Raw genomic sequence first — 10,000 nt, 5'->3', positions numbered from 1 at the left:
CACCGAATTCAGCGAAAACACATTAGCTACAAACATTCAAAGGCAGCGCAACGGCATAACACTCACGTATCCTGGAGGGACGTCGCGAACAAAGGAGCAGACATACGTACATACATTCGCGCTCATTTCAGTTTCTTTTCAACGCTAATCGTTTCATCGTGGTTTCTTTATTTCTTTCATTCAAGCACGCCAGAGCGTACAACCAGAAGGCGCCATCCCTTACCTCTCCAACAAATATACATAGCATACACAGCGTTCCGACGAATAAAATCCAAATTTTGGCGTACTTAAAAAGAAATGAACTCTCGATTAAGTACTGGATAACTCGTACATTTGTTATGAAACTCCACAAACAACCGCTGATCTAATTCCTGATCCATTCTTATAACAGCGACCGATAACAAATATTCTTAACCTCACAATAACATTCATAAACGTCTCAACCACACGGAAAACGAACACAGTTTCATTTTCCCTATTGTACATACATATAAACACAAACACACATAAAGCAATATACATATATTTATATATTATATATATTATAGATATATATATATATATATGTATATAGCTAACTATTTTAAGCTCACTCACTCCCTGCCATAACAAAATCCCCTGAAAGAGATGTATGACTCGGGGCTTCTATTCAGGAACAACTCGTATTATGAGAACATAAGCCTTTGGAGCTCATACATTCAAACAACACAGGAAATAAAAGATTTATTAATTAACGGAACTAATTGAAATGGAGCAAGAAAGTGGATGAGGATCATTAATGACACTAATGAAGCTTGTAGTGCTTATTGTATTCTACAAGCAATGACAAGAGAGAGAAGAGAGAGAGAGAGAGAGAGAGAGAGAGAGAGAAATTATATTCCTTTCACTAATAACCATTGTATACAGCGTGGGCAGATACCCTGGAAGGGGGAAAGGATGACGTCATATGGTTGGAATGGGTTTGTTATACTCCCTTAAGCAACGAGTGGCTGTTGCTCTGAAAGAAAGAAAGAAAGAAAAAAATCAGCCCATTCAGATCCAACAAAGTGCTATCTTTTGGTGAAATGTTTATACAGTAAGTTGGTCACTGACCATCGTCTATACTATCAGTTTTATTACGCTACTCTCTCTCTCTCTCTCTCTCTCTTCTCTCTCTCTCTCTCTACCTAGAAAGACTTCATCAGAATTCCAAGTGGAGGCATCACTCGGAAAAATATGGCTCAAACAGGAAATCAGTTGAGATAATACAACCTGAAGCTGTCATTCTGGTAACAGAAATTTGCTGTTCACCAATACTGACACCTGCCCTGTGTAGGCTGAAACGGGGTCATTCAGAAGAGCTTGGCGATTTACAGGCTACATGACAACTTGTAATGTCATGGCTTAATCCTTCATAGTCTTCTAAACTGGTCGACCAGTTTAAAAGTCGAAGGAATGAAAGACCTATGTTACTGGGCAGTCCAACATAGCACTCCAATCACAAGAACTTGGATACCGATGCACAACACGAGAACAGCACTGAAAGCAACAGAAGTGCTGCCCTATCGTAAGGAATGGTATGGAAGATGGCCACCTACTGGAAATCTTGCCTAGCCATAGCTCATACAAGATAGCTTATATATATATAAAACACATTCACACAATGGGCCGGCTCATATATATATATATATATATATATATATATATATATATATATATATATATATATTGTAATAATTTTACGCCATCTCCAATTGAAAGTAACGCAAGATAAATTTTATCCATAACTAAATACGGGAGCATTAAGGTATTAACTCTTAATCACCTCTTGTTCGTTTGACTGCCTGTGACCGTGTACCTGCAGATTACCTCGAGTCGAGAGGAAGAGTGCCCTAAGAAGGCACCGCTGCCACCGAAGGAGGATAACTGGCCTCCATACTGAAGGACAAGCAATGCTGCCTAGCAGAATGAAGGCGAACCCTCTCAGAACTGATAAAAGGGCAAGAGCGCTGCGGATCGTCCTTAGATGCTTTCACTCTTTCATAAGAGCCAGTCTCGTACTACTCCTTCCTGAGCTACTGATTCCCTTTTGAGACAGCTGCTGCTGCTGCTGCTGCTGCTACCCTGTCTATTATTTGCTGTGAAGTAATTTCCCATCCCCCATTGGCCCCCTGAGGAACACGGACGTCAATCTCCGATAAAGGAATATGTAAGTTCAGGTTGCAACAATCAGTCATCGTGATCGACTCAGCTTCCTTTTCTCATTTTCCTGAATGGTTCCTGTATTGTATTATAATTGTTTTGTGTTACAATCATATTGAGGTATAATCAGACTGTGCTATCATTGTATTGTGTTAACATTGTATTATTTGTGTGGTATAGTGTTTTACTTATGCTGCGTTTTAATTGTATCGTTATCGGCTACCAGCAAAGTTGATACCATTGTGAAGTAACATATATGTTTTTGAGTCAATAACCAGTAACATAACTTCTTCATTCGAAATTGATCAGTAACGTAACTGCGTAACTTCGTAATTAATCAATAACGTAACTGCTTCCCTCTTAAGTCATTATTAACGTAAGTTATTCGTCACGGGATCGAGTCCTTGGTACCTTACATACTTATTCCTCGGTTAACATTCACATGTATTATGCAGCCTCACTCAGATCAAAATTCATCTCGATACAGGCTGCAATTGAGCCGATGTGGATTCTGGGATCTCGCCACGTGTTGCTCTGGAATTCCTCTTTTCCTTTGTGTCTCCTACGTGTCACATGTCTGGACAAACTAGCCACATGTTCAACCACGTCCAGATCTAATCCATTACTGATTACTAGTGTTTTGGCTCCCTTATGTCCCCTTTAAACCCACAGGGTGTTATCAATTCTTTCTAATTGATTTAGTGAGTGTAAATATAATTTAATTAAGCTACCCTTAGTTTGCATAAGCATTACCTGCTCTGAAGCAGGCCCTCAGCCTCACCTTTGGCTATATGGTTGCGCCTCCTTCTCCAGGTCACTTGCAGAGAGATTTAGGTTATCTCTCTACAACTGCACATTCCCCAGGTCCAATCACATTAATATGTATATATATATATATATATATATATATATAATATATATATATATATATATATATAATATATATATATATACACATATACATATTCATTCAGATTCCTTCAACCAATGTATTTCATATATTCACAACTCTTTCACGAGTGAGGAACAAACCGAGCTGCATTTACTTTCTTACATATGATGTGAAAAGAGCCAGCAATGACTATTAGCAAAAATATACTAACATAATCTCCGTAGTTCACCTCTGACCTTCTGCCTATGCCAACACAGCTACCCTTGACCGGTACACAGTCACGCCTGAAGAGAAACTGGCAGTGGAGAGAGCAAACAGGGAATTATTTCATCGACACATCCATTCCAATGTCACTACCAGTAAGTCCGCCGTAGAGGAAGACTAGCGAAGATGAGATGACTCTGGAACAACACAACAGAAGACTGAGGATAATGAAACGCCACGAGAAGGACATCAGTCGAGTGAAAAGATATGAGCTTCAGGATTTGATATTCTGGCGGCAATAAAGTATCTTAGGAATACGAGAATGTGCTTCCACATCTTGCTACTTCCCATTTCTTGTATTTTTCCTGATACTTCATGATGCTCCGATAGCCACTCGAATGACGAGAGGTTAATGGATCGAAAAGCATAAAACAATGACGTCAACCCATGCACTCTCATTGTGTGAAAAGAGGCACAACTATAATCATCTGAAATGAACAAAAGAAACTGTTACTGAACAGTCCAACCATCTTAACAGATCTTCGACAGTCGGTAGTATGACAGAACGTTCCACAAGCAAACCTCTTTCGCCTGGGTGCTTCTCCCGAATCTTGAGATAGCAATTAAGCATCCTGTGGATCGACGGAATTTACTGGAACCAAAAACCAATCTTTAAAGTTACCCAATGGAAGCGTGTGCATAAGACAGATAAATGTCAGAGAACACTTTTCTAAAAATCTTTGGTCTTCATCGTTAGCAAAAATCAACAGATGAAAGAAATGCCTTATGTATACATTTGAGTGTTTTCTTCGCAAAGATGATGAATCAAATATAAATGACCAAACCAGAAAACAATCAAAACCAATATGTCCCAAATAAAATACCAAGAGCAAATAAACTGTCACAAAAATAGATACAAGCGGCAAACCTCAAAATTAGTATTGGGAGAATAAACGAACCTACTAATGAACCGAGCATTGTATCAAGAATACTTTATGTCAGAAAACTGAGTGGTCCTCTGTTAGTATTTCTTGTACCATGAGAAATAAAAATGACTCGTATTGCAATAGGACGCACTCACTGGGTTACTAACTGGAACAGTTGAAGTATGAGGAAGGTGCTCTTCAATAACAGACACAAAAATATATCAAACATGTAATGCAGTTGCTATTTCTCTATAATTCCATCGAATAATTAGAAGCAGACGATAACTCAGCCATATTGCTTGAACACTTCAGCCGTAGTTGTTCACAGACTTTATAGCCAAAGGTAATATCGCCCTTAATTGCTGTAATTTCTACACTCCCTAGGGAATGAAACTCCAGCCTCCTGGCAGGCAACTCTAAATTTCCGAGGAGAATCGTGTTATTAGGCCTTTTTACTCAGTGACACTATTAGCAGCAAATCATTATAATACACCATTTTCTATGAGGTAAATGAGAAAGTAAAAACAAGTTTTTTTAGGACATTTTGAAATGAATAAACAATAACAATAACCAATATAAGTATGCAGTATGTGCATGCAAGTAAGCAAGCATTCTATATATTATATTATATTATATATAATCATATATATATATATATATATATATTATATGATCTTATATATATATAATATATATATATATATGTTATACTAGTCCCAAGATGCTGACATACTGGATTAGTATGAAATAAAAACTTCATGTGGCGACGCAGAAAAATATGTAAAAAAAAGGGGGGAGGGGGTAATTTATACGATCTGCAAAGCAACTCTGTGCACAACTGGTAACTCTTACTTGACCACAAACTGCCGTCAAACTAGATGTTTATGACAAGTATTCATTCAAATTTTATATAAAAACGGAATGTACTGACAAAACGATATTTTCACGTATTTCCTCAGTTCCAAACATCTGAAACTCGAATCCCAAACACTTCAGAAATGGAAGATTTAAAACAGACTTTCCTGTTATAACACATATATGCATGTTCTCAAACATTAAGCCACAAATGTCATTTATCGACTTCATTGTACCTTGCAAATGACGTACGCCAAAAGGTATGGCGGGTTCGATATTCATCAATATTCATGGCTTACTACTCGTGAACATAAAAATGTCACGAGTGTATGAGACAAAAATTCATATATGCATGTAACATAATTTAAGAAGCGCTTACTGATTTATTGTGTAATCACTACTCTCAATACCAACCATCAATCACAAAAAATTGTCCAGTGCAAGCAAAAGATTTACATAAAAATGAACGCATACATCAGTGACTACAGTAAAAAGAATTTGACTTAACACTGCCGCTGCTGGTTAGGAAACCTTTCGTTGAATTTTGTTCTTAGGATGACAAACACAAGCACATCATTATAAAATGATTGACAAACCCAGAGCAACAAAGCCAAGGACAGGAGGATCGCATGTAGCCGGGCGACAAAGGCTTCGATGTACATAGAAGAACTCCAACAAACAGCGAGTATCGGCGACGAGGGCACCTTTAATTCTGAACCTGCAAATAGCACGCTTCATGGCACCTAAATGATTGGCTTTTAAATGTGTTAATTTCACAGCACCAGAGAGGAAAAAAACCTGCTTACTAATTACACCAGGTAAAGAGACGAAACTGTTTTATCAGCCAATGGCAAACATTACATGTTGACTTCAGAGTCATGCAAGATAAGAGAGAGAGAGAGAGAGAGAGAGAGAGAGAGAGAGAGAGAGAGAGAGAGAGAGAGAGAGAGAGAGAGAGAGAGAGTGGACTTTTAAAAAACAGATAAATGACACAGCAGCAGGCTCGGTACCTCCCTCCATACCAATTAATGCTCAATCGAACGCTAGTAAATAATGACACTCACTAATGAAAAATTTCGAGCGTACATACATACTAAAACAACTTCCTATTTCATTTTTATAGCCAGGGCTTGGTTGACCTAGTCGTACTTCTCTGGCGCTGCCATTCAAAGCTAATTTCCAAAGCATAAGTCTGAAATATTTCAGTAGAGGTCTAAATTAACTCTTCGTAAGATTTGAATCGCCCAGGTTGTCTTGGCGCAAATTTAATATCTAAATTCCTGGTCTGGACATTTGATGGGACCCTGCCACACTGCTTCCTATTCGGTCAACATAACCAACGACTAGTTAGACTACAAATTTGAAAGACCCACGACACTCAGCGTTCTAAGTCTATATAGAAGATTCTGATACACAATTGCATTTCCCAATTATGTTAATGACAAGGAAGAAGACATTCCACATGACCCTGAAGCTTCGCCGTTAAAATGATCCAAAACTTCATAGCAATTCGTGAAGCTTGGTAAACGAATGATCCAAAGCTTCAGCTTCATCAGGGCAGGTTCAAGCAGTGAGAGTGTCTTGTTTGTTTTATTTCACTGCTGAGGGTTGAGGATAACTTATCTCGGAAAAACCTTCTGCTACTGATAATAAACGTCGAAAACAAGCATGTACCTTGTTCACTGGCTATATGAAAACACGAATACTGGATCTATCAGAAAATGCGTCGGCATCGTTCCTTTCCAAAAGAGAGAGAGAGAGAGAGAGAGAGAGAGAGAGAGAGAGAGAGAGAGAGAGAGAGAGAGAGAGTAAAATAACATGAAATCTAATTTCCTTGAATCACTATAGTGTAACCATTATGTAAGTTTTATTAAACAGTCTTATAAAATTGTACTCAAAATTGCACTCAAGATGTACCAGAAAAAATAAAAAGATTGAAAATTAAAGGAAATTTTTCCAGCATCATAAAGAAAAAGAAACGTCCAGCGACCGCTATAACAGTGACTTAACTCGGCCATAATCGTAAAAATAAAACAAGGACCAGCTGGAAAGCAAACAAATTCTCAAATCCAGACAATAGGGAAGCGAAGCCCGACGGAAGAAAATGTACTCATGGACCAGCAACTAAGACTGAACTTTCCATCATTTTATGGAATATTTAATTCCTCTCAAAAGCTGAATAAACAATTCATTTCTGTCAGACGGGGTGAGTCATCTAAACACTTCATGAAGTTCTATCAGTTTTCTAGGAATCTATTTCGTCCCTCATTAAATAATAATAAGCAATGTGTAAAACGCTTCCATATATCTTAAACAGATAAATTAGAATCCTCATATCTTTAATGACAAAGGATTTTACAACTTCCACCCTTCCTGAAAACAATGCCATAAAAACCAGGTAAGTTTTTCGTTCACATTAGCTGAGAGAGAGAGAGAGAGAGAGAGAGAGAGAGAGAGAGAGAGAGATGAGCCCTTCGTTTAATCACTGCAAGAAACGAGTGCATTCTTCAACATTGCTCATTACGTAATTAGTACAAAAATGAATACTGAAGATGCCGCCATACAAACTTACATCTATTTACTTTTTAAATTGAACTCATTTAAGGAAAAGCCAGCAAGTATGCCAATAGCGAAAACACGACTTTAAGCCTTACATACAGATATGACAGGAGCGTCTCTTAATTAAAAGTGGTGACAAGGTGTCCCCTTACAAGCACTTATGACAGGGCCCTCCTTATTTGAAAAGAGTAGTAATTAGATTTAAGGAAAACTGTCAATGAGAAGGAATAACCAATCACAGAACTTAAAACAGAAAGCCTCCTATAAACATCTAATTCTCGAAAAATGTTAATAAAAATCAACATTACTTTTACGAATCCACGTTTAACTCTCTTGCCATACTTAAAATCAAATCTTTTATTTAGAAGAAACTGTTCCCTGTTACTTCACGAAGCTGATTCAGTGTTCAAAACTAAATAAACACTTTTCCCTCGACAACAAAACATCACTTGCGGAAGACAGTATTGAACGTTAAAATAAAAATTTTACTTCATCGCTTTAAAAAAAAAACCCTGTAAGAGACGAAATATTCACTATGGGTATTCCACTGAGCCTGTAAAAGATGAGAAAAGTTCGGTATTCACGAAATAAACATTGTGAAATAGTACGCCATTCATTAAATACGGCTGAAAAAGCAGCAAAATTTCCATCCCACAGCACAAGAAAATCACAAATTTGTAGCCTGAACATCACCAGTGGACGAGGGAGCAATGTCTCAACAACACGTTCATTATGATTCTACAGCTCAAGGCAGCTACAGTAATAGCATTTAACAAGGACACTAACTACTATCACCAAACCACTTGGTTATCAAAGTAGGTATGAAATACTCATAACAATACCATTAAGATACAATCATGCAGCAGTACTACTATTACTACTACTACTACTACTACTACTACCAATAATAACAATAATATAAATGATAATAATAATAAAACCTTAACATACAGTGGTATCTTTGGAGATAGGTGTTTATTGGTCAGTGAGAATAAATAATCACAAAACAGCAAAAGAAAAACTAGCATTTAAAGATTGAGCTTCCTTCACACATTGTGAGTTTCTTTCTTTCCTCTCCCCAGGCCCACACACAACCACACCCCCCACCCCCATCCTTCCCCCGAGGGTTAATTCTTTCCAGATAACTGACATTCATGGCCGCAGGTGGCAGCAGTACTCCACTAACCAACGGGGGACACCGTGGAACGTCGTTACCAATTTTTATAAATCATTAAGCTTATATTAATAATAATTTTGTTGACTCCATTTCTCCATTTCATTAAACAGTAAAATATAGAATAAACTGAAAAAATTCATATGATAAATTCAAGAAACTATCAAGTTTCTCAGCACAGTTCATTCGGCATTTTGCATCTCTCTCTCTCTCTCCTCTCTCTCTCTCTCTCTCTCTCTCTCTCTCTCTCTCTCTCTCTCTCTCTATCTCTCTCTCTTACATACACACACACACACACACACAAAATTTCACAATCGAAACCAGCAAAACTATGGGCTATTGCCAGAAGCAGAGCTAATTCAGTCACCACTCCAATAAAAACGTCCACAGCAAATTTATTGGTCCAATTCAATTCAAAGAGAAAAGACGAAAACAGGCGACATAAAAATTCTTGAGAAAACAAAAGCGATATCGCAATATATATTTAACGAATCATTATATCTCGAAACAAAGCGATCCGTTGGCTTATCTAGATACTACAGTTTGTGAAGATCAGCCACGTTGTCAGGCAAGTTCAGACCTTCCGCTTGCATTCAGAAAGCCAACCCATCTCAGATAAGATATTAACGTAAACAATTAAATAAACGTTAATCTACAAACCTTTGAGTTCGCACTTTCTTTCATATTATTTTCATACAATGTACGGATATTTTTCATGAGAGGAATGCATAAGTCTTTATGAGAAAACTCAACTTTCATGATTTAAAAGTTAGTGGAAAATACCCGCACCTTTAAAAGCCCTGTCAGAAATACCCGTTAACATATTCAGCCTCAGCACAACTCCATGGCCAAAATGTAGCTATATCGATCTATACATCTCAACGCAAAGTTGCAATCTCATATACGTGTGTGTATATATATATATATATATATATATATATATATATATGTGTGTGTGTGTGTGTGTGTGTGTGTGTATATATATATATATATACGTATATATATATATATATATATATATATATATAAATGTGACACTAAGTACAAATACTCGCACTCGACGGATAATTGTATACACACACACACACATATACATATATATATATATATATATATATATATATATATATATATATTAATGTGACGCTAAGGACAGATACCTGCACTCGACGGATATATGCACAGCAGAATCGGCATTAACTGACCCCT

The sequence above is a fragment of the Macrobrachium nipponense genome, chromosome 10, assembly GCF_015104395.2.
Source record: "Macrobrachium nipponense isolate FS-2020 chromosome 10, ASM1510439v2, whole genome shotgun sequence".
NCBI classification, from domain to species: Eukaryota; Metazoa; Arthropoda; class Malacostraca; order Decapoda; family Palaemonidae; genus Macrobrachium; species Macrobrachium nipponense.
This window is presented reverse-complemented; position numbering follows the sequence as displayed.